Here is a 26,383-nt window from a genome sequence, read left to right as displayed (position 1 = left end):
CCAAACTGCTTTTATTTATTTATCTATTTATTTATTTATTTATTTATTTATTTTGAATTTAGAGTAAACATGAAGCAGAGGAACTGCACTGTAGGTTGCAATTCTCAAAAAAGCCCTGCATTTAAAGACTCCTTTCTTTGTGAGATTTGTATGTTTAACCTTTCACTCCTCTCTTACCTTTAGTCGTCTTCTAAAATCTGTGTCACTTGTGTTGTACCCAGGCAGTGCACCGCTTCTTGGACTGGTTAATACTGATTGTACACTTGCTTTGCTGCGGATAAACATAGTCATCAGGGGCTTTTTAGAGCTTTTTCCAAACCAGTTTGACACATTATTGCATGAAATTCTTTTTAGTACATTCAAAGAATCATTTACAGGCTCAAAGTAATTACTCTTAAATCATTTATCAATGTCTGTGGTATTTAGCAAATATTTCTAGTTATGTGGAGGATTTAAATAGTTTTTCTTCTAACAATTCTTTCCAGTATTTCAGAGCTTTTCCTCATTAGATTTCTGCTCACCAAAGTGCTGATTCTGCACTTGACAGTCTGCCTGCATAGTGAATTGCAGGATCTGGGCCCAATTTTGATCTATTTATACTATAGTCCATTTCATTTTAACTGAATGCAAGTACTAATTTGGCTTTACTTGCTTTCAGCATTATGTCAAGTTGTGCCAAATCATCAGACAGCCCATTTGGAGTTTGGCGAACTTTGCTGAAGCTCCTGCATTTTTGGTCAAGTGCTATCAAGCAAAAGTAGCCTAACTCCCGGCTCAGCTCAACAATTCCAGTTCTCTATCCTGTGCTTTAGCAAATAAGATGGACTCTGAATCAGTGCAGATCAGGCTGCAGTCTGTGTTAATAAAATGAATCAAACTTCTTTTAATTCATGTATTATACCTCTTAAGAAATAGAAATGAAAACATACAGTAAAAATAATAATTAAAATTCAGAACATTACTTGACTTCTTTTCCCTGGCTTCTTTATGAGTGTGTTGATAGAACAGTGGTTCAGATAACTCTGCACGCAGAGCAACGCTGTCATATGCTGCAAACAACAAAACGCTATTCAGTGAGATTTTTTAGATAGTCCACCTTATGTTCACTTCACTTGTTCTGTTTTTTTTCCAAAAACAAGTCTTTTAGAATTAGTTAAGGAGGCAGGAATTATCTCATACAGATGAAACTATATGTCAGCCCCAAACCAGCTTGGATAAGGAAATGATAGTGTAAGATAAAAAGGAAGGAGAAGAGCAACAGATCATTGTGCTGAAATATATTGTGTGCATTTAATTGTGATCTTTTTAACAGATATTTTACAACTTGTTCAGGACACTGAATCAAACATCCAGAAAAGGAAAGATTGAATCCACTGGGATGAGATAAAATAAAATTTCCCTGCTTTCTCTCTTCCCTCTTCCTCCTACTCCAGTAAATGCAATCATGGCAAAAGCTTTGAGAGAATCACTTTGATTTGTGAAATACTTTTCTCCAAAGGCTGCATTTTGAAAGCTATTTTCAAATAAGCCTGTGCTATCCAGAAGCAACAGAAGTATTTCATGCTCTAGAAAGATTTTTAAAAACATATTTATGTATGCCTTCCTTCCCACGTTACCTGCAATGACATGAAAACACGGTGTGTGCATATGTGTATGTATGTAAGCATGTGTGCATATAAAATGCAATGGGAAAAAGCAAATACTGTATAAAATTGTCTACTTAAATGTCTGCCTGAAAATGTATGCAGTATATTCTTTTTTAAGTAGCCTCCTCCTGGTAGTACCTTCACTCAGATTCTCACCATTCCCATGTAGTGTTCTGTAAATACCCTGTGAGAATGACTAGCAGGGAGGATGATCTTGCATAACAGGCAGCTGACTAATTTAGACCAGGAACATTGATCTACAATGACTGAAATAGTCCCAGTCTTTTACCGATTTCAACATTTGAAGTTTTGGCATCACACTCATGGATACTTGTATAGTTCAGTCTCCGGAAGTCACTGTTCATATATTTTACCACTTTCAGGTAGATCAAGGAAGGGATAAATCATTCTGAATATCACAGAAATGATGGGATTTTGTGTGTCATATGTGTTCCCAAGATACAGAGAGGGCTATGTTAAAGTTTTATAAACTATCTCTACCCTATACCACTTCTTTAACATATACCACAGCAGACCATCTTTTTCATTTTCTCAGCATGCTACCTTGCCCTCCATATTTTATTCACCTTTCTGAACACTGTGTCTTGACCTAAGCTGTTCTTCTTTTTTATCCATTTAGATTAATTCATGTTTTCATAAAAAGACTATCTCCAAAGACTTATTGAAATAATGAAAGTCTGAGGTCCGTCTCTTACCTGTATTTTCTTCCGTTTGGACCACCCAGGTAAAGCCTGGGACTGTGACTGTGAGGTACACTTCAGAGGTACACTAATTGTGCAGTTTTGGTGGCCACATAGGACACTGGTTTTTGAGACATTGATTTAAATTAGTGCTGAACACTGCAAAGCCAAACACCGCAAAGAGGCAGGACTTGCTTGAAGACTGGTCTGTTCTGGGTCTGAAGCCAAGGGATGAAGCTGATCTTGCAAGGTGTCAATGTCTTTGAGCACAAGTGATTGCTAATCACTAGAACTGCTTGGAGGTCAGCTCCGGTGTTTTCATTTGATTGATACTCAACTCTTCCCATGGGTGTTTATACAGATTCAGTGCCATTGTATGTGTGTGTATTGGCAAACACATGTGAGAGTCCACTGGGATCTTTCTTTGACACCATTGAGCTTTCTCTCCATCCATCCTCTTGCACTTCTCTTAGAAGGGACCTTAAAAAACTTCCAATGTGCTACATAAATAGACACACGTCTTATATTCTCTGCTACCACAAAAATATGATTCATCACTGCCGCTAATTTTGTTGTGAATAACAGCAAACTGGATCTGAATTCCTACAGTAGGAAGAAGTCAGGAAAGAAATGACTGTGTAGTTTGCTGGTTTTGTTTTAAGCAATGAATCTCTTAAAATAAACAATTCTTCATGAAATATATGCCCTTAAAAAAACCCCCCAGATGAAACCTAGAACTGCAAAATCTATTGCTTCTGCTTCTATTCATTTAGATCTATACTCTTATTGCAAAAACACATTTTAAATGAATAAAACACAGAAAAAGAACAGGTTAACAAATGGGCAGCCAGTTGTGCAATAATTTTTATAGGAAAAGGGGCATTAATTTTTTCTCTAGTCCCCATCCCCACCAGTATGTCTTGCTTACACTAATCAGCTCAGCAGTTTAAATCTTAAATTGGTTCCCATTAACTACTTATACCTAACTTTCAGAAGACATCATTATGGAAAAGGTAAACTTGTTTGAGTCCAAATTTTCTTCCGCGCTAACAAACACCAGAAGAAAGTAATCGGTAAAATTTAGGACACTATTGTATAATATATGAGTAATCTGAGAAAATGTAATGTGTAGACAGCAGTCTTTCCTTGCTGTGCTGTTGCTCAGATACACAGCTTGTCTGAATCTAAATATATTGATTTATAAAAAGTCCATGTTTGGTGATACATACCCCATGAGCCTGAAAAACAGTGAACAGGAAGAATAATATTGATATAACTCGTTGTGTATTTGAATAAGCCCTTATAGGAGTACAGTAAGCTACAATGGAGTTAAGCTTTTAAAATTACATTGCAATACATGTTTTGGCCTGTGACTAGGAGAAAAGGGCATTCAGAGACATCTACTCAAAGCCTTTTTCTTTTAATCCTGATCAGTGCAGAAGAGGAGCTCTTCTGTGAGAATAGCTTGGCACAGAGGCCACATCCCAGCAATGGAGACGATGAAGTTAGACTTGCGTATGATTTTTAAAGTGTGTGATTTGGTGTTCTTGGGCTCCGTATCAGTATTAGCATGTGGCTGGAGATATTTCTTAATTGACGGACAGAAAAGAATAGTCTGTTCTTTTTTTCAGTAGACAAGGCCTTTGCAACAAAAAGGATTATAAACATCCTATTTGAAAATTATTTTTTAAAACATTTCTTTAACTTCATATTAACCACCGGTGCTCTGTTTTGTACTGAATGTAGATGTGTTTATCAAGATATTAGGGGGAAATACTTTGGCTGTGTATTTCTCATTGAGACACTAGTGGTAAAGGAGTTCAGGAACCCTTTGCCTGTGGGACCCATTTGCGTCACCAGAATGACAGTAAGCCTTAAATCTGTGTCATTTTATGGATGCCACAAAATCAATCTGGCAGGCTTGGCACGGGAGACCGTTCAAGAAGTGGGTTTCAGGGAAAGATCGGTTTTATTTTAACTGCTCAGCCTTTGCAGAAGGTGAAGTGGAATGGGGCTTTCTCCCTCCTGCCGGACAGCCCTGCCCAGGGGACAGCAGCTTGGAACGCTATTTTGAGTAGGTGCTTACTTGTGAAGAAATAGATGTTTCAGTCGCAATGATGCCATTTCACTAGCTGAGAGGATATTTGCCTCTAGATGGAGCTGTCCACTTGTGTTACAGCGGAGCTGCTACAAGCATAAAGTCTCAAAGGTGCAATGTCCCTGGAAGGCTGGTCAGCAGAGCCCTGAAGCCAAGCAGGTATCTGGCTCAAGCGTGGCAGTGGGTAAAACCTACAAATTCTCCTCTACCTTTCTTATAGACGTGGGGATGGCAGAATAGGCTGAAGGGCAGATTTCCTTGTTTACAGCAAAGACTTTTATCCCGGCTCCCATCCCTGGATATTTTCTTTCAGGCTTTCTCTGCCCCCTCTCCTTGTTCACCCCTTGCAGCTTACTTTGCCTCTTGGCATCTTCGAGGCCTACAGAAGTCTCTTGTTCCTCAGCATCTTCACTGCCTCCTTAAATCCATCCACCAGCTGTATTCTATAAGAAAATTACTTTTTTATAGCTGTGTTTTCTTTATACTGTGTACTCAATTGCTGTGATTGTAAATCTGCACTATATTTGTGCTTTAGGTAAAGTTGGGGCATGTCTTCTATGTGCTTCAGCTTGGAATGATTTCTAAAGCATAACTCATAGTTTTACAGGTCATTTGATCCCTAATTTGGATTAATTTAATCTGAGCAAGGTCTATGCTCAATTTAAATATTGTCCCATTATAAATTATCTCATTTATGGGATAAGATGCTCCTCCATAGCTTGTAATGCTGCAGCTGAACACCTATAGGAAGCCATATTTAGGCCTGACTGCTGGGTTCCCAAGAAGCTGGGACAGTGAATTTTCATTGTACTGGGTATATGTGTTCCCAAACAGAAGAAAATGTGTTTCTGTGCCAACCAGCTTGTAACATATTTTAAGTAGCATGATGTGACATACTTAATAGTTAGTATAGAGAGGTCAATTTATTTTTTTGGCATTTCTCCCAGGAAATAAGACGGGACCACAAGTAAGTAGGCAAGCGCAACAGAAAACAGCTTAAAAGTCAGAGTAGCACTCCACCAATAAATGTCAGCCTTTTGGTGTACTCTTCTTCCACATCTGCACAGGTTTTATAAGCTCCCACTAAACTGCTATTCTATTTTTGTCAAAACCTGGACACGTGCATTTACTAAGACTTCATCAGAAGAAAAATGTTTTCCACTTTCTCATTTACATTAAAAATTTTGAACAGAGAACTGTTCAATATTTTCTATGACATATAGAAATTGCTGATTATTTTAAACCGACAGCTGAGTCCTTTGAACTTCTGGGAAGTACTTTCCTCCTCCCTCTTTAGTGTATCTAGGTTCCATGCATGGAAATGATACATGAAAAGTGACCACTGCTGGTTTGTTGTTTCATGTGATATTTAATGCATTAGCAAAAGTTTGTTATTCTGAGAGATTACAGGGAAAAGCTTTATTTTTCAGTTCAGTTAAGAAAGTAATGATATGACAGACAGTATTCTGAGTTCTTACTGAGTTCAGAGTTCCAACTAGACCAGGTTGGACATCTGGTCTGAATATACCCTACCAACTAAAGAGTCAGTATCAAGTTCAGTTTGCATATCTATCTTTTAAGAAAGTATTTATGATTTTGGGAAAGCTCCATCTGTTACTTTTGGGGGTATTGCTTGAGTCCTTGGGGCTGGCAATGCTAGAAGAAATTATGTAGATTTGGGTGTTGAGGGGACTATATCAGCAGCACGAATAAGCCTCTGATGCTGCTGCTTTTCTACAGACCATAGCTAAAGTTCAGTGTAAGTCCTGCTTAAGGTTCCAAGTATTTTACCTGCATGTCCTGTATGCAGTGAGCACTGTGCCCTTCCTGAAAAAGGGGAAAAAGGTTCTCAGTGAAAGGACTTCAGTGAGTGTATTGAAGAGTAATATTAAGAGCTTTCACCTATAGGGATCGTCAGCAAAATCACATACAGGAAAAATAAAGGAAAATAACTGAACTGATAAAGAGTGCACTGATATCTGTCAGATATGTAACCTGGTGACTAAAAGCAACTAGCCATAAGAAGGTATTGAGGTGAAAAGAGGAAACATAGGCTACTTAAATGTAGGAGGAGTGGCGATGGTGGTTCAGGCAGGTTGTCTAAATAACCAGCTACAGCAGGGAGCAAAATCACTCAGTGTGCTGGGAGGAACTTAAGTGGAAATCTACCTGAAGTAAAAGGATAAAACTAAGAAATGGTTTTTGGTGACTGTTGAGGACACAACCACTGGACACATTTTTAAAGAACTTGGTATACTGTGTGACAGTGAGTTCAGAAAATATTACAGGCTCTAGCCAGTTTGATGTTTATGTAAGAATACTGAAAGGAAGAATCATGCTGATTGCTATAAGACAAAGCAAACAAAAAACCATCAGTTTTACGTATAGCTGTTTCTTATTAGAATAGGCAGGGAATTCAACCATGGAAGATAAACTTTTAATTTTCTTAGTACTGGAAAGATTTACAATAATACTAAGCATATTCATCTGAATTTGCCTTGCTAAATCCTCAGCTAGTGCCTCTCCTCTGGCATCCTGTAAAGCGTTTTCTGGCTTTCAGCTTTATACTGGCCAAGAGCAGACAGCTGTTCCGCACACACTGCTGAAGCTGGGGTCTACAAAGCATTTCCACTGCAAGGCTTCTCCTGCAATAATTGTTCTTATACACAGATGCATAATAATATGCCTCAGCTCAGAGTCTATACTTAAACAGATAAAAGCAGCACAGCTAAGATGTTTATAAACCAAAGAGATTATTTTTTTTGTCTGAATAATTTTGGTGCATTTGGTGAATTTTAATGCTTATGGAAATGAATGATTTTATTGGAGGCAAAGAAAGTGTAGGCAGTAACCATAGTGACTTCTACACATATCAGCATTGCCAGTGTGCTTCAGTTCTAGACCGCAAAATCCTAGATATCAAACATTTGTATGTCCTTTTTGGAAAATCACAATGAAGGGTTAATGCAGAGATGTTATTGTCCTTTCATAAAAAACTAGAATCACAGGAACAAAACAATCATTTGCCAAGTTTCTCACTAAGGTCAAATCTAAAATATGAAAGCATTAAAGGGTGCCACTGTGAATATTAATGTTGTTGCTGGTGTTTTCTTTTGCATGCTGGCAGGGTTAAATAACCTATCAATGATACCCTCATTTTTGTCATATCATTTTCTGGCCCTCAGTCACCCTTAAAGAAGACCCAGTTTACAGATATACTGCGATAATCTTTTCTAAACTACTGCTGGAGGATTTTACTTCTTCCTCCATTCCATTGTTAATGAGTAATCTTGAACACATTGTATTTCTACAAGAAACATGAAAATTTGTAGAAATATTCTACTGAAAGAATATTTCTACTATTTTGTTTGCTATGGCTGAAATTGCTTGACTATTTTTAGCAGTCATGCTAAACAGTCATTTCACTGCACATTTCAACTGCTACACTTATGTTACAAGCCTCTGGATTTATTCAAGTTAAAAAAAACATATTAGAATTTGTAGTACATGTCAGCTTGGAAACTTTCTTTTGGGATGGGAGTGAGGTTCCCTGAAACGAAAATTTAGGCTGATAGAGGAGGCAGAAGATCTAACTGCTATTATATGAAATTGTTATACATTTGACTATTGAATATTACCATATTGAGTATTTTATATAATTTCATTAATCTATTCAGCATTTTTTATAACAAAGAAGCAGTTTCTCTGTCCCATATTGTGAATATTTTTTTCTCCAAAAAAAGGAAGCATTAAATATAATTTATTTTGTTTCTAAAAGACGAATTCAATTATTTTCTAAAAGAGGCCTTGTAAAGGTTGTGAGAAATCAACATACGTTGTTGATTATTTGGCTGTGTGTAAATACATATACTGTTTACCTTTATTCTTTAAGTTGGCAGGTAAGATTGAAAGAATTTGCATCAAAATGTATTTTTAATGTATATTGTGGCATCCAGTGTACTACTTTTCCTTCCATTGTCCTTGTACCATGCTTTTATATCTAGCTCAGATCTGGAACTGCAGAAAAGTCGTTTAAGTGCTATAGGCTTTTCCACCTTCTCAAAACTCACCAGTGATACACTCTTACTTTAGAGTTTGACTTTTCAAATTTGTAGGGGAAAATCCCGGTTCTTGTTGAGCTGTTGCACAGGTATGAAATAGGGTCTCAGAAGAAGAGCCCTTCAAGAGGCTTCTGTAAAACAGGTGGTAACAATCAGTCCTTGCTTTGAAGACCTTGCAATTTATTTAAACAAAACAAAAAGACTTTGTTTTCCTGATTGTATTTCAAGTGAATGTGACAAGCTAGGTGTGTTTGTCTGAATGGTTTTGTTGGGATTAATTATACCAAGATGCTCAAAAACAGCAATGAGTAACACTGAGCCCTATATTTTTTTCCCTAAGAGCTAAATCATTCCAACTCACTTAACTAATGTATTGATTGACTTTATCGAGTCCATAATAGTTCTCAGTTTATGAGCTGTGATGCCTGGAAATGGATTAGTGGCAGTGCCTATGATGAGATATGGCCAGAAGACGACTGTTTTGTCTCTTGGCAACATGTGAGGTTACAGAATTTGACTTTGTTTCACCTTCAGAACAAAACTTGTCATCGCAGATCAGTCTGTATCAGCCACAACAAGGACCTGAACATGATGTCAAACCTCACAGAATGTTTTGACTTGAAAAAATCCAAACCCTGGTACTTCAGCTGTTGCAGCACAGGATACAGTTAATATTGGGTTTACGTAGTTGTAATATTTGTATACTGGAGGTACAATGCAAAGGTTATGTGAAGCAGAATTTTATTTACACTCTAGACACTCTAGACTACATTGTTATTATTAGCAAATAATCAAGAAATGTTAATGAGACCTTGTAGGCTGTCTCTTTCTCCTGGCTATGACCTGCAGACAGTGCTTCCACTTCGAGCCTCACTGTGTGAGGTGCCTCCTTTGGACTCACCAGACCCTGAGAAAGCCTTTGAATTATCTGCAGCTGCTGTCACATGTCTCTCTCCTCCTTCCCCAAAATCTTGTTTATCTGCTTTTGCTTTTTGCTAGTGATTTTTCTTGGTTTCTTTATGCAAAGCCAAATCTCAACGTCTAGTCTTCATGTTCCCTGGACTAAAACCTCAGATCCTCCTTTCCTCTTCAAGCAGAAGATCAGCTTGTATTATAGGTGAAGAATTTATTTTTCTAATTATTTTACTTTCTTTTTTTTTAAAGACATGAAGACATGTGTCTTTATATATATATATATATATATATATATATATATATATTTAAACTCAATACAGAAGTAAGGAGAGGAAATCATATTGATAATTATTTCCAGGAATTCAGACTTACCATTTTAGTTGGGATATTTTTGACTTCAAGTTGTATAACCGGATAAGGCTCAACGAGAAGCTTGAGAAGCTGGTAGTTTCACTACTTACCAATATCTTATTAATTTTACTACCTTTGGCTGAGCATAAGCAAATAGCAAGCTTTTTGCTGTACAGATTTCACATGTGTAGAAAGATATTGTACCTCTGTTTGAATTCCCTAACACATAAGAGCAAACTATTCCTGGTTGTTTACAGTGCTCTGTGCAAACATGCAAACATTTACACCAGGAGTTTAAGATGGAAAACCTCAAACCAAGAAATTCCAGTCTTTGCCATTGCTATCTGTGCATTTCATTATTGTCACCAATGATGGAAGTTCAAGCTTCAGATAAAATGAATGTTTTCCTTCCTTACACACAGCTGATATAAGCATGTCATAAACCTGCAGTCCCATCTCAGTGTTTTCCCTGAAAAATGCTGCTTACTAATCACATTTACAAACTGCCAATACAACTGTACTACTTGAAGATGTATTAGGTACTTCAGCTTACCAAGGGACAACAGATTTCTTGATGTGAGATGTGTTCAAGTCGTTCCTCTTTGTTATATTTTTTCCATAGTTTCTAGAATGATTTTTATAGAGTTGCACCTTCAGTTTTGTCATGGAGTCTACTGGTCATCCTTCAAAGACATCAGAAATGCATAAAATCTAAAACCAGATAGGAAAAAATTGTCTCACATCACTTTTTGTCTATTTGAACATAGAAAAATGGGAAGGAGAATGAAAGGGGGAAGGGGAAGTCAAGACAAGGAACACAGGACTACAAGTGAAAGAACTGTGTTTGACTTGAGACATAGATCAGTAAACAAAAAGATAGAAAGATTAAAGACTGTTGTTTTTCACAAGTCACTAGTAACTACTTTTACTCAAAACAAGAATGCTCAGAAAGCCTACAGTAACATTCTCAGACTAGTGGCTTCTGAAGCAATATTACCTGAGAAAAATATTGTAGGTTTGGTAAAAATAATGCCCCTGTTATAAAATTTGTTAAAATTAAATAGTGCAAAGTTGAGAAGCTTCTTAACTGCTCTAAGCTTGTGCATATCTACAGGGAGACCAGGTGTTTACTGTTTCTTTTTCATTTCCTGTAAAAATTTTGAGATACCAAGCTCTTGAGTACATTCTTAAAATGCTACTGCAAAGAAAAGACTGGAAGCTCTGAAAACAAAAAAAAAGAAAGGGTAGGCTATTAAAAGCCTCTAAATTAAGCCCTCCGGAGATGTTGGTAAGAAGCAAAAAGTGAAATTTTTGAAGGAAACTCATTTTCTTTAAAAGAAGGCATTAGTGATATATTTTTTTGATGTTATATGGTATATGGTTTTGGTATATGGTCTTTCAGGATTACCTTTCTCTTTGTTGTTATTGCTCTTCTTCAACAGTTGCATTGAAGGGCAGCCGGATGCTTTTGCAGTCTTGCCTCCAAATGAGTGAGGAATTGTTGTTCACCAAGCTGTCCTGCTCACAGATGCATCTTCCACTTTATCAATATCAGAATTTATGACATGCTAACCTGGAAGAACCCTCTTTTTTCATGTCACAAGTTTATGACCATACCATAGCTTTGCTCTTTGATCTTCAATGAAAAAAACTATCTCAATAAGTCTCCTGTATGCCAATGGGAATATTTTGTCACAATAACCACAATTTATAGAGAATCCTGATCTGAAATGCTCAATGAGTTAGATTTTTGGACTACAAGGATGAAGCCTACCAACCTCTCTGGAAAACCATCAGGCATCCTACAGTATGGGGGTCTATGATAGAAGAAAGTATTTACTTACTGCTTATATTAAATTATTTTGTACAACCCTTTGTACTGTAAGTGTTTCAATACAGCTGCCTTTCACAGCAATGGGGAGTTCCACTGAAAAGGAAATGACTTAGTAAAATACACAGTTTTAAAGACAGAATGACATCAAGTGGAACTTTTTACCCTTTTCTTCCAATCTCAAGAAAAATTATAACTTATGTAGAAGAGACACTAGATGCAAACCATGGTCACCCCTTATTGATCAACATTTTTGTTTTTGAAAACCAAAGCAAAGCCCCTCTTAAAAAATTTTAAAATTTCTGCTCTCAGTTATTTTAACATTCATATGGAAATGAAAATTATGTGGTTTCCTATCAGAAAATGTAATTTTTTATTTGGCAGATTTTTTTTTTTTACGCCTGTATTCTTATGGAGTGTGAAATAAAATGAACACTCATGGAGTTTTTTTGGGGCACCAGCATTGCAGCTGGTGGTATAGAAATGAGCTTGTGAACAGATCTTTTTCCTGATTGTTTCAAGCATTAAGTAATAATTTATTGTGATTATAATTCTTAAGAATTTATTTAGGTGTGATATTGACAATAGATATTTCTGGCTTTTTGTCGAGTAATAGGATTTTGACAAGTAATTAAAAACTGCAGATTATTCTTCATTAACATTTCTACATTATGACAAATTACATTTGGCCTTATGAGGCTGCAAACTCCCTTTGAGTTTTCCACAGTGCTGTTTAAAAGCAATAGTGACGACTCTCAGGGGATTTAAGGAAGAAACTGATTAAGTACAGCATTGTGATGCATCTTGTAATAATGTCTATCCAAAGGATCCCATCAGTTCAGTTCAGCTCCTCAAGAGATTTAGGCACAAGTAGAGCTGGCTAAAAGAATGGGGATACACTTTTTAGCTCTTAGCATTTCTGATCTTGGCTGCAAATATTAGAAAGGATAGCAGACTAAAATTTCCTTCTCCAAGACTCTTGCCTAATTTTCTTGTTTGTTTGCCTTAGAAACAAGTGGAGATGCAAGTTCTTATAAGGCTTTTCTTTTTCTTAGTGTGTGTGATCCTTGTTGATCGACATGCACAAGGGCTGACCTGAGTAGCACCATTAAAAGAAGCATCACACAATATGCAGTAGCTGTTTTCCTACTCTACTTCTGGAAAAGGATGACATGTAAGAATTCACTTTTTATTTATACTGACTGTTTGTTGTCTGCAGTCTAAAAGGAGAGCATTGCAAGATTTTTTTTAGCATAATTTTTTGTTGGTTTAGTGTTTCCCCACTAATTAATATAAGTTACAATGACACTTACTGACAGGGCTTCTTGCTACGCAAATCAGCAGACAAGCTCATTTAACTGAAGCAATTATTATTAAAATATCAGTAGGTGTTTTAGAAGGTAGCATCCTTCTGTCTCCTACCTTTCAGAATCGAGATTCAATAATCCACTGGTGTTCTATGATTTAGGTTTCAACTCTTATTAGTGGAAAGCCTAGACATTAAAGAAGATCCAGTCTGCTTATTCTCTACCCAGGAATGTGCAGATTTACCAGCTGGCCCTAATATCTGGAGAGATTTAGTTTCCAGTTATGCTAGAAAGAATAGGCCAAAAAAAAAAAGGGAAGACCAGTAGGAACTTCAAGGTGCTTTAAGGACATTTAGACTTATTTTTTTGGATATCAGGGTACTTGAGAGATCCCAAATGTAATGGAAAGAACTTAAGAGGGGTAGAATATTCTGTTTTGTGGTCTGCAGTTTTATCAGATGTCTACTGTGCTTGCTTAGTATTAGATGTGGCTTATGACAATCTCTCCATGACCAAGTACAACAGCTTTCCCTTCCATGGAGTGACTCATCCTTCAGGCTCTTCTTGAGACAGTAATATGCTTGGGATATTTTCTCACCCTATCTCCCTAGACAATAGGGAGCTGTTTGGGAATGACAGTCCATTCTCTTTAGCACTGTCTTTTATAAAGCCTAGAAACCTTTAAGCAAAGATCAGAACCATCAGGGCATCTTCCACTGGACCATGTTTAACATCCTCCTCTGCATGGGAGCAAGCTCCAAGCTCATCACTGTGTCCTTGGTAAGCTCAAAACTAGGTTAAGGAAGAGTGGTGATATCCTTTGATCAGATTCTGAAAAAGATATTGTTTTAAGAAAATGAATGCTTTCCTACTACATCCTGGGAACAGCCTTAAAAGTCTTTGTACATTAACAACAAAATCTGACATTTGGTGTTTCCCAAGGCAGGACTGAATTTGATGAAGCAGTAATGAATTTTCTTTTCAGCTATATTCTGTCTTTTTTTTTCCTCACTTCCATTTCAGCAGCTTTTATCTAGCCAAGAGAGAAACTTCTGGACCATCAATCTCAGTTACACTCACATACATTTCTAGTTTCTAACTGTTTCTTGTGTTATCTTTATCTTTTGTCATGGAAACACGTGGAAAATATTTATGCCATCTGGACACACAGAGTATATGCTTTTCTATTTCCACCCAGTACTGAAATGTAGGGGTTATGATATCCGGAGTCAAAGCTACACTCTATGCCTAGACAGCATATTTGGGAAGATCAGCTAGTGTTATCTTGAAGACAAGCACAGGAGGGAGAAGGAAAGAACCTGCTCATATCTAAATGGCCATGCAGTGCTCTGAAATTGTTTTCTCCATCGTTTTCAATCTCTGAGGAAGGAGTTCTTCTCTTTAGAGTGCTTTTAGAAAAAAACATTGACTTCTCTGTTTTGACAGCATGGCTGTGTCTTGGATGCTGTGCTCAGATTTTGCTTTCACCCCATCTAGACCCGAAGTGAATCATTTTGGTACCAATCAGCTCTGAAAGAATAGCTTTTATTATTAACATTTGAACTGCTTTGCCTTTTGGACCCTCCCTATGTGTAATACAGAAATTTAGTAGAGGTCCCTGGCCCAAAGATACTATGAAGTAAAGGCAAGGTATAAAAAGGACCATCTACAGTGGACAGGCTGGATTTCCAGAAGTGGACTCTGTTTTGGTGGAAATCATCAGTGGAAATGTATATATTATATACAAGTCCTCTCGGGTTTTGTGCTTTTAAGCTTTAAAGTATTCTTCCCCAAAACCCCAGCTTGACTGGCGTTCTGGTGAGCATTGTACAGATATGAATGTGGATGGGTCCTAATGTTACATGTCTCTTCCTGTGTGTTAAGAAGTTGTTTAGATGCAGCTCAGTCTGTTCAAAACAGGAATAACTAAACCAAGATTCGTGGAGATTCTGTTCAAAAATGCCCTGAGGTAATTTTTTTTTTTAATCAGGAGATCTTTTTCTGAAGTTCTTACCAACTTCTGCCAGGAAAAGTATTAAATACAAAGTTCTTAAGCAATTTGCTTTAGCCTCTAGCTACAACTGAGTCCCTTGAGGAAGGGGTGGGTAGGCAAGTGAACGCTGTGTCACCTTTAACTCTCCTCACATCCCTATGTGTTAAAGCAGGCAGATGGAAACTAATTTCAGTTATCTGCATCATAGCATTTCCCAAATATGTATATTTAACCGAATGATTTTTCTGAAGAACACACTGATGTAAGAAATTAAATCCATGTAACGAGTGCATGAGGCAAGCCTGTCTAGCAGACTGGATTTCTAACAGTCCAAGGGTACTTTGATACAGAGTTCATAATCCAAGCTACTGTGACAAGCAGCTGCTAATTCTGAAAAATCTTCTCTAAGAGTGGCTAATTTGTGCATCACTGAAGCACTGGTCCTTTTAGCTGTCAATGCATATTTTGCATTTGCAAGGAAAGAGAATATTCAGTCTTTTACTATTTGTTAAAAAGAAACTGACAGCTACACTTCTAAACTGAGAGTGATTTTGTTCATACCTACCAGTATCCTTGGGAGTGCCGAAGGAATTTGAAAAGGTGCCGCTGCTTTGTCATTATGTTTCATCTACCTTTACTACCTCTTTAGGATTTTTTCTCCAGTTTTAGGTGTGGGGTTGTTGTGTTTTTTTTAATGAGCTCCACCAGACAGGTTTAATGCGTCTCTTCGTTGTCAGTCTTTTAGATGATTATGCAGGATTCATGATATCACATCAGCAGAAGCTGCTGTAGATTGATGGGACCCAATCAACCACCCTGCCCACTCAATATTATAAAAATTTGTGTCGTCAGTAGTCATGACGTTTTGTAGGAAGTTGCCCATTTATGGATACTAGAGCAAATGATATCATCACAATAGGTGGCTCCTGTCTAAATAGGATCATTTGTGAAATAAGATTACAGGCATTTATCTGGGAAACAGGAGACAGAGGCACCTGCTTTATGTAATTGATATCCTGGGGAATTATTGTGTACAATAATCAAGACAAATCTTCACTTCTAATTCTGTTATGTGGGAAAAGAACCTTTCTTTTTTCTGCCTGCATAAAACAAACCCCACTTCCACATGGAATAAGCTCCAGACCATGTTTTCTATTATGCTTGAATATATGGGACATGCATTGCAATCCTATGCTTGCCACACTGCTGCAGTATACTTGTTTTGCAGAGCTCTGTAGCAGGCTAGTCAAAGCTGTGACTAACCAGATCCTTGGATACATACTCTAATATCTGGCCTTTATTTTTACAATGAATTTTATTTGTTCATTGATTGTATATTTTTTCTGATTTGTGAGAAGCTTCATGCTCTGTGTTTGGATGCTGACTGCAATACAGCAATAGTCTTTGATACGGTAAGTCAAAGATGACTCATTTCTTACTCTTGTGCATTCAATTTATACTTTCTACAACACCAGCTCATCAGGTAGAAAATTATGTGTTAATTAATGTTGAAGTAGTTAATTTTCAACAGATGCTCTTCCCTTCCCTTCCCTCCCCCCAGTACTTTGCACCATGCTTTTTTTCCTACTCATGAAAGCAATAGGTTTGAACTGTCTTTAAGTAAAATGCTTTTACTGTGTTATTTTTAATAATATTGCCATAATTTTATCTATTCTCTAATTTCAACAATAGAAAAGAAAATAGATCACACACAGAGATTTGGAACTTAACATGTGATGCTAGAATACGATAAGTTCAGTTCAATGTTAACCTTTGTTACAGCAAACACAATTGAAAAGGCAAGAATCTTCGGGGATTTATACTCCAGATAAAGTAGATGGGTTTCAGTTTTTATTTGAGTATTAATACATTCAGATACATCCAGCTACAAGAGCCTTTATTTTGTGTGAAAGCAGTGGAGAGAAAATGCCTTACAGAAAGACAGTTTTCTTTGTAATGCAGTGTGCAGAAGATTCAGTAGTACTCCTTATCAAGTGCACTACATGAGATAAGGGCAAAAAACCCCATATATTTGCTGCACAGTGATAGGAGCCCTTACATTATAGAAATGTTGCTAACGAAAAATACTATCAAACAGAAATATTCCTTAAAGAGTTTTAAAAATGTGCTGTGAACACACACACACACTCTTTCGGATAGCTGACATTAATTGTACAGTAAGGGTTGATTTGATATAAGATTTTTTTTTTGAGAAACTTACATTTCAGCAGAGGTCTGGAAGATCACTGGGTTACGAGGTCTCCTTCAGTAAAATTCATTCAATCCTGCTTTTAGGATTGGCAACTTTGCAGCAAGTGAACAGTGTTCAAATGGCTTGAAATGTTTCAATATGGGAAGTATTCTCTGTATGTATTTTTTCCCTTTCATGTCTTAAACTTTTCAAAAGTAGAGGTTTGCGGTTTTCTTTTTTCCCGGAGTACTCTTCTAGTTTTGGATATGCCTATCCAAAAAATCAATGAATTTGTATTTGCCAGTATAGGTTTCTGATGTGCAGGTAAAATAGCTCACTCTTTAGAAGTTTATGCAGGAACAAAACCACAAAGGAAAAAAAAAGCAGGATCTGTATGAAATAAGAGTAAAAGCTCAGGCTGGCTGTCATCAATTCACAACTTGTAATTACAGTTGCTTTTTTATTTCTGTGGAGAAGTTTGAAGGTTTGATTTCTGTAGTACCAACGTGATTATTTTACAGGCATGCATTAATATCAGTTCTTGCATTTGATCATATCTGTGAATCCATATCTGTCATGTTTTCCTGTCACTTGAGACAGACTACATCCTTTTTATTTAGCAACAAGTGACCAACATGAGCATGTAGTGCCCAGTGCAGTAAATTTTAAAAGGTATCTTTTGAAACATGAAAACAGTCAAACAACACTTTTGCTAGGTGTTTAAAATCAGTGTGTTTAGCAAAGTTGGTGAGTACTGGCATTATTTTTTGAATGAAACATGCTATTTTAAAATGCTAACAGGCAGGTGAAGGTACTTCAACACATGAGCATATTAAACATCAGCACTGTGCCTGGCATTATCCTTTGCTTTTCCAAGAAAAAACACAGAATAAAGGCTATTTTGTCCAAATAGTTGCATAATGAGATCTACTTAATATGCTTCATGGAAGCTTTTTCACTGCAAATGCTTTTTAAAGTGATCTAGAAAAATGAAGACATTTTCACAGATTTCATTTATGCATATTAAGCGAAAGCTGAAGGAAAGTGGCAGATACTGAGTGTAGAGGCCAAATTGCATGCTCTGTGTTTCAGACATATAACTGTTATGTAGCTTAGCTGATTAAATTTCAAATATCAAGCGGTTTGCAGGGTCCATCTTCTGGAGAACAAAAATAAAGAAATTACTGTGTAGTCACTGCTTTTATTAGTCCGCCTATTTTGAAATTTTATGTAAAAAAAGGCATTAATATTTTTTTCCAATTTTGCATCTCTTATAATTTCCCACTAAAGGGAAGCAGATTTGGCAGCTGCTTTTCATAAATAATAAAATACTTTAAAATTAATAGAAAAGATAATCAACATAATTGGAGTAATAAGCATACTGCAGGGCATATAAATAAAAGCAACATATCCATTATGTTTAAAACAGTATATCCAGTTCTTAAATTAATTTAAAAATATAGAGAAGGAGAAAGGGCCATTGAACAGAGCATACGATGTTCCACTTGAGCTTTATCTAGTAAGTTTTTAAATTATATATCCAGGAGTCATAGAACTCTGTAACACAGATTACATCATATTAGTTATGCTCCATAGATTTTCCTTATTATTTTTGGCATTCTGTTATTGCCAATGTATTAGAAATCTCAGCTGTATTTTTCTGAAAACTTTTTGATTTCTATGTTTTGTAGTTCTCTACTTAATTTTAGGCTCTTAACCTTTGTTGTTGCAGTAAGCTTATGTAGTTGATAATTTGGTTCTGGTTTTGAGGAGAAAAGCTTGAATTTGTGCTGGAGTACATGAGGGAACATCACAAATAACTGGACTTCTGTACAATCAAGTTTCACGAGTGTAGTACAAATGAGACCAGATAGATGTCTCTGATGTGAATATAAAGGGAGTTAAGTGTGCACACAAAGGAAAGAATATGGGATCCACATTCCTATTTTAAAAAAATCCTAATAAATTATTCTAGGGTAGTAAGGGAAATTAGCTGGCTTTTTTACTCATTTTAAAAAGAAAATTCTTTTCATTCATAAGAGTTTAGTATAGCACAAGGTCTGTAAATGCCACCTTCCTTTTCTCTGAATACCACAAGGAATACACTTTTTTTCTTTTCATATATACTTTAAAAATTCTACCCATGGACAGTGCAAAGGGCTGGAGTACATACAAACCCACACATCCTTGGCTGAAGACACCATGGCTAAATTAAAGTGAATTGCTTTTAGTTTCTTGTTATGTAATATAAAATATTCATACCCGCAACAGTGAAAGATTTGCATGGATTGGTCCAATTTGAATTATATCTGTCATAGAATTTAATTGCCTTTGACAGATGCACTTGCAAAATTGCTATTAAAGCCTGAAAATTGTACAGGACAGTGTCAATGCCAGCAAAGCAAACAGAAAGTAGCAAAGTAGTTCTGCTTAGCAAGCTATTAATTTCTCTTAGGAGTACATTACCAAGGTACAAATAGGGTAACAAGTCTGTTACTGTCAGACAACCCTCACAGTAGAGCACTTAGTGATATATAGAGAAAACCACATAGTAATTCATAGATTTCTTTTAGTGAAGGAGAGTGAGACTGCATCATAGTTACTATTAACATCTTCAGAGAAATGATAGGCAAATAATAAATGCTACTGCAGTGTTTGTGGTAGCAATAATTACTTGCAATATCAGAGTCAAAGATTTAAAGGTGACCATTGCCCATCAAAAGAAATCGAGAAAAAAAATTCAAAGCAGAAAAATCACTTAAGGAACACGTGTTTCCATGCTCTCTGAGAAAAGGCATTCTTTGTCATTCGGTTCAAGTTTTAGCTGATCTATATACTAATGTGTTGTCTGTCCCCCCAGTTCTTAGCACTCTATCTGACATTTGATACAAGACCAACATTTTCTAGGTGACCTGCCATCATCAAATCCTTGGTATCTAGGGCTTGAACATGCTTCTGCTGAAGCTGATGGCAAAACACTTACTGGCTTAACTGGGATCATGATAAGGGCTATGCACCATTTAATAACAGAGGCCAGAAAATGTCAGGCTGCTTTTTGCTTGTGAGATCCAGGTGCTGTTCCTGTGGGCAGAAATCTCGCAGCAGTTCACGAAGAGGAAGAGCACTTCCAGATCTTGTGTACTTTACCCCTGGAGAGAGGAGGGGCAAGGGCAGGCCAGGCATGTTGAAATAAATATTCCTGCAGCACAGGAATATTTATGGCATGGCTGGTGAGCGTGTGGCTTGGGGGAGCCAGGTACTGTGCTCTGCAGGCTGTGCTGCCAGGGAGCAGCCTGCCTGCCTGTAGGATCGTGTAGCACCCTCTGCCAGGACTCCGCTACGGTCCTGCACTTCGAATGCCAAGATCTAAAAGGAAAGCAGGTGTTGGTGATCAGATGTTACTTCAGCACACATCCACAGACACTCCCTCACTGTGGCTGCTCCTCCACATAATGACAAGGAAACCCAAACGGAGCTATTTCATCTCCTACAGAAATTGTACTGTGGGGTTGGAGTGGGAAGTGAGCTCAGCATTGCTTTGAGAAGTGGGCACAGTTCAGATGTTCTTGTTTTTGAGGGAATCAGGTGCTTATTCTTAGAAAGCTATTCTTTGTGCGGGCACTCTTAGAGATGAGGCCTGGGTTAAACTCCTCTAAACTTCACATCCCTCACCATTCACATCAGCTTCCAGGCTAGGAAAGTGCACAAAACTCAGAGGCTATTCTATACATTTCTCCAGAAATTATTTTTTAATCCCAGTTTTTTTTCACGCGTTTTTAGTCCTATAAATTTTATCAGTGGCTCTTTAAGTGGGATATTGTCATTTGAACAATTATTCTCGTATCCCTTCCCCCTGGCTGACTGCTGATAGCAGCAGGAAAGAACTAAAAGAAACTAAAGAAATTAAAGGTGTATTTTTTCTGTTCACTTAGTGTGTTTGACAGCATTTTGTATCTATTCACCCTCATTGTTTCCTCACTGCAATCATTTGGCTGCTTCCCATTTGTGCAGGCATAGTAGCAGCTGAAAAGAGAAAACATCTTAAACCAAGAGGAATAATACTGTAGTATCATAAAAATTGGCAGGCTAAATAGCTAAATGTCATGGGGACTCTCGATTTTATTGATTATATGGAGTCAATGGTATCTTCCTCATAAATATGTAGTCCATATACATTTTCATAGACTTAGTAAAAGCTTAAATTATACCTTACAATTAGACAATTAATTTGTGCTATTGCTCTGAACTGCCGTCTAAGCATTTATCTCCCCCATATTTTAACTTAAGTTGTGGCACCATTTCATTATTCCTTTAGCAGATCCATCTGAAGAGGTTCACATCCTGCCCACAGACACTTCTTCCTTCCCACTCCCTGCCTGAAGTGCACTCGGTTGTGCTGACTTCGCTCTTTCTGTGGCCACACTCCAAAACACAGCTTTGACAAGATATTATATTTCAAAAACATGCAGAGACAAGCTGAACAGGCCTTTTTTATGAAATATTTTCTTCTGTCTGTATGTGTAGTTCCATTTTCTTTTCTTTCCATTTTAAGCCACACTAGATGATAGTTAGGTTGATCTAGGAAAAGATCTGGAACTAGGAGTAAGACTAACTTCCAGTAAGAACCTCTTAAATCAGATGTACAGCCAAAGAAATATTAACCAGCTTGATAAGTTTACCTGATCTAAAGGCTGGATTCCTAAAATGGATTGATTTCATAACAAGTTCTCCTCTTGTGAGGAGAGAAGTATCTGCAAGATTCCTGCAACCAATTTTGATACAGTATTGGTATTCAATATTACTGCAGAACAGGATGTTTTGTTTAACAGTATAATTTCCATTTTAGCAGCACCTATAAAGCAAATGAAGGATGAGGACTTTATGAAACTAAGCACTGTTCAAGTAAGACCTTGCTTTTAGAGCACGAAGCAGAGGTGAACCCCTGTCATTAGTGTTCGCACTGCAGATGTTGAAATGTGTTCAGCAGGGTGATGAAAGAGATAAAATCCAAGTTTGGGATGGTGAGCTAACATTATCAGCAAACCTACTTAGACAGAAATTTTTTCAAAACATTGAATGGTGTAGGACAGTTGTCAGCAATAGTATGTAGTAGAGTTGTGCAGTCTTCTGTGTGTTCTTTGGATTTCTTGCACAGGCTCCAGAGGAAGGTAGTTCCATGGCCATGCCCTAAAATCCTATCAATTTTGGTGCAGTTCAGGCCTTCATGGAGCTTCATGGTTCTTACTATATTCATGTCAATGCTATCATTGTGCCTCATAATGCAACATTGCCTTATAAAAAAGGCAGTAGTAGTAACAGTTTGGGTGCCCTCTAGATGAAAATGAGTATGAGCTTCCTCTAGGTTATAGTGGGCTCTAGGATGAAACCCTGTGGGAAAAGGGAAATGCTTTCTAATCTAAGAAACTCCTTTTCCTGGGACTGGGCACATCATCTCAGCCTTTGGTATTTGGTGTCCTTCCAGGCTAGTTGTAGTAACACTTTAGTGGATCCCTTATGTGCCTATTGTGTAATGAATGCCTGCTTCTTATCATTCTCATGCATCCCAGATACAATTCCCTAGATTTCCTATCTAGACACTTACTGCTTTGTATTAAACCCCTTGTGTCTGATCTGAGTGTGAGGGTTTATTGATACATCTATGCTTCAGTAAGCAAGAACAGATATATATTTATCATAATGTAATCTTTAGATTCACTTCTGATTTCTCTTGTTCTCCTAGGATCTCATGTCTCCTGTACCTGGTCTCACCCAGGAATGCTGTAATGGGCGAGCACAGGCAGGCGTTTGTTCGTACGCACACGCAGACATGCACACACATACACGTAGACACATACTTTCTGTTAGAGAGCCAGAAGAGCAGTGCTGAGATACTGCCAGATAGCACAGTTATAGCAGATTCTGACATTGCAAACACTATAATATTTTGCAGATATTTCATTCTACTACTTCCTGGCCTGAAGAGGCTTCAAAAACAGTCTGGCTAGCTTACTGGGTTTTTTTCTCTCTTGTGGTACAGGACCTTCTGCTGTGCCTTTTGCAATCAGACGTGTCTATCTCATATTAACCTTTTTAGCCACCAACGTGCTTGTAACAAATGTGGGTAGAGCCCTTCCCAAATCTTTGTTCACAAAGCCTAGCCATGGTACAGGACCGCTGTGCTAGACAAGGCTCTTATTACTGAACTGGCCATTCATCAAGATCTTGACTTAACATAGTGCAACTCTTTAACACATTCTACCCTTAGTTTCATTTTAGTTTTGAAGCATTGAGAAAGTCAACTAGCCTGAAAGGTGCCACATGCGCCCTACTGCATTGGGCATGAGAAGGAAAGAGGAGAAATCATATTCACAAAGTAGCACAGAGACCTGGAAATGAACTCAGAGGTTTAAAATTGTATTTCAAAAGAATATTGCTCCAATGCTAATTTAATGGCACAATTTCTATTTTACTGATTTCAGTTTTAAATTCTAGTAACAGTTAGATATGAGGCGATCAACTGCTATAATTATTTTTCATATAGCAGTGCCTATTTTCTGAATACAATACAAATATTATTTCCCTGTCCCCCAAGGGTGAAGTAATTTTTTTTTCCTTCCTAGAGTTTTCACTCATGTTAAATTGTCATAACAAGTCATTTTAACTATCTGTGTTCAAATGGGTTACTCTGAAAATAAAAGAGGCCACATTTGAATTTCCAGGTAGCGTGCCATTAGGAATCCAATTTTGGGGTATTCAGTAGGTTATGAAAATGTGAGATTTCCATAGAATTTCAGGCTGGGGGACTGCATAGTTTCTGATCATGTGTGTATGGTACCTGTACCCCTGCTCCAAGGGAATTCAGACAGACCTGATGTGCTTGAAATTTTTTCACAGACCTTGACATCTGCAAGCAGATCAAAACAGCATTGGACATTGACTAATAGAGATTCCTCTAAAAAAAAAAAATGTTTTTATGGTTAAATTTAAGTGGTCTTATTCACACAGCTGTGATGTGTCATGAACAGATAAATAACAATTGAGAACAGGACTCCAAGCTACTGTTTCCAACACGGAAGGGGACACTGTGATTACTGTGCTAGCATCTGTTCTCTTTAAATGAAGGACACTTTTACAGACAAGTTGTATAGAATAGGAGAGGAATAAAATAAAAATGTGCCCAAGTAAAGGGAAGAAGGGATCTACCAGACCTTTCCTAAGCCGACAATATCAGTAGATTCAGACATCCAACTAAAAGTTTTACAGGTTGTTTTCAAAATTAAATTTGTGTGATTTTCATTTCCTTTTTAGCAAAAGGTTATAGTAGTATATAGTATCAGTAATACAAATACTCCAAGTCAATGGGGTATTTATTAGTGGGCAAAATTGGATGTAAAATTACTCTGTTGTCCACCTAGAAGACATAAATGTATTTCTTTCTGCTCAACACATTGCCACCTAAAGCTACAGCCTTGGCTCCTACTGCCTTATGAAAAGTATCTATTAAAAATTATATTCATGAGATTATGGGCTAAAACTAAGAGGCCAGGAGAATCTTTTAGCTTTTCTTCAAAAGTTCAAAACCAGATTACACTCAACATAAATGATGCTCAATGAAAGTTTTAAAATACATACTCTAGAATGGACTTGGTTTTCCTCACACATTTTATGCCTCAAAAGGGACCTAGACAAATCAGAATTATAGCAATCTTGCATCAGCTGGAGACTTTTTCTGAAGACTTTTTTGTAGCTTTCTTTTCTCTCTGTTAAAACAAGAATAAAACAAAAAGTGGTGTTTCACTGGTAATGGCAACATTAAATGAAAAGAAGAGCTTAGTATATTGCAAAAATAAAAGATATTGGACAGATCTATTGTGGTAATAAGATATTAGTAGCAAATGCTGTTGAGGGAGAAAAAAAAAAGTAAGCTCCTCACCCAAGAAGTAAGCATAAATCTTAATTGAGAAGTGAAAGATCCTTATTTTCAGCAAGATGACATTGATTCACATAGATTAATAAGAATATGTTTATATATCATCTCATAAAACCTGAGATCTGGTCTGATGGAGGGGTTAGTGATTTAGCATTTATATAAAGCAGATTATCTTTTGAATTGCTAAGACATTAGTTTAAGTTATTTCAAGTTTACATCGCTGTAACTAAACCTCAGTCTGGCGAGCTGATTTGATTTCCCTGTGTTAACTTGGACTAAATTGCTTATTCACACAAAATGGCCTGTTTGCCGCATACTGTGCTCATGGGGTTCTTTCATTTGCCACTGATGTACTGCAGGGTTAAACATGCCTCTTCCAATACCAAAGAAAGTTGTCTAGGCAAAATGTTGGAATCCGTTTCTCTAGACTAGTGTCAAAATCTTGCTGTATAACTCGACCAGAGCCTGAAGAAATTTCAAGGAGCAGTGTATTCTCCACCTATCTATTTAATAATTCTTTTGAATATTGTTGTTGTAAAAAATAGATAAACATTCTACTAGTAAACTCTAATGTAATTTGAGCTATAATTACAAACTGCTACAACTGTGATTTGTATTGATGACTTAAAGCAGTGCTTTCTATTTAATTAACAAAATATTTGATGTCATGCTGACCTTATTTCCAGAAGACTGTGTATTTCTGATTTCAGTCACTGTGGTGGGTTGACATTAGCAAGCTGCCAAACCCCCATCCAACCACTCTCTCATTCCCTCTCCTCAGCCGGATGAGGTAGAAAATAAGGTGAACAGGTGAAGCAGTTTGTGGGATGAGATAAAGACAAGGAAGTCACTTATCAATTGCCGACATGGGCAAAACCAGCTCAACTTGGGGAGATTAATTTATTGCCAATTAAAAAAGGTTTGGATAGTGAGAAACAAAGAGAAATGAAAGCAACGCCTTCCTCCTGGCCTCTCCTTCTTCCCAGGCTCTGCTTCACTCCTTCACTGGCTTCTTGGCCTCCCCCACCCAGGCAATGGGGAATGAGGATTCATGTCTGTCCGTAAGACCTGCTCTCTACCACTACTTCTTCTCAAGCATCTTCTCTGACGTGTGAGTCCTTCCATGGTTTGCAGCCCTTCATGATAAACTTGCTTATGTGTGGGGTCTTAACAGGCTGCACTGTGGCTGCCCCACCATGGAGGCTGCTCTACCATGGTCCTCTCCATGGGCTGCAGGGAAATCTTTGCTCTGGTGCCTGGAGTACCTCCTCCTTCTCTCTCTGCTCTCACCTTGGTGCTCACAGGGTTGGTTTGGGGATTTTTTTTTTTGCAGGTTTGTCTCACTTATTTCTTCCTCAC

The 26,383-nt window shown here is 37.3% G+C and overlaps 1 protein-coding gene across 13 annotated transcripts in view; it reads left to right on the top strand.

The window, feature by feature from the left end:
* DLGAP2 (DLG associated protein 2) overlaps positions 1 to 26,383 on the top strand; it is a 455,535-nt gene that overhangs the window by 112,494 nt on the left and 316,658 nt on the right. For 2 of the 13 annotated variants that reach the window (XM_032681603.1, XM_032681599.1), the window contains exon 1: positions 15,901 to 16,315. The exons of 10 other annotated variants lie outside the window; for them this stretch is intronic. The gene's annotated coding sequence lies outside the window, so the exon portion shown is untranslated. Of the gene's footprint in view, positions 1 to 15,862; positions 16,316 to 26,383 lie in introns of those variants that run through there. One more of the 13 variants, XM_032681604.1, reaches the window with a different exon arrangement.

The sequence above is a fragment of the Chiroxiphia lanceolata genome, chromosome 3, assembly GCF_009829145.1.
Source record: "Chiroxiphia lanceolata isolate bChiLan1 chromosome 3, bChiLan1.pri, whole genome shotgun sequence".
Classification (NCBI taxonomy): domain Eukaryota; kingdom Metazoa; phylum Chordata; class Aves; order Passeriformes; family Pipridae; genus Chiroxiphia; species Chiroxiphia lanceolata.
This window is presented reverse-complemented; position numbering and strand designations above follow the sequence as displayed.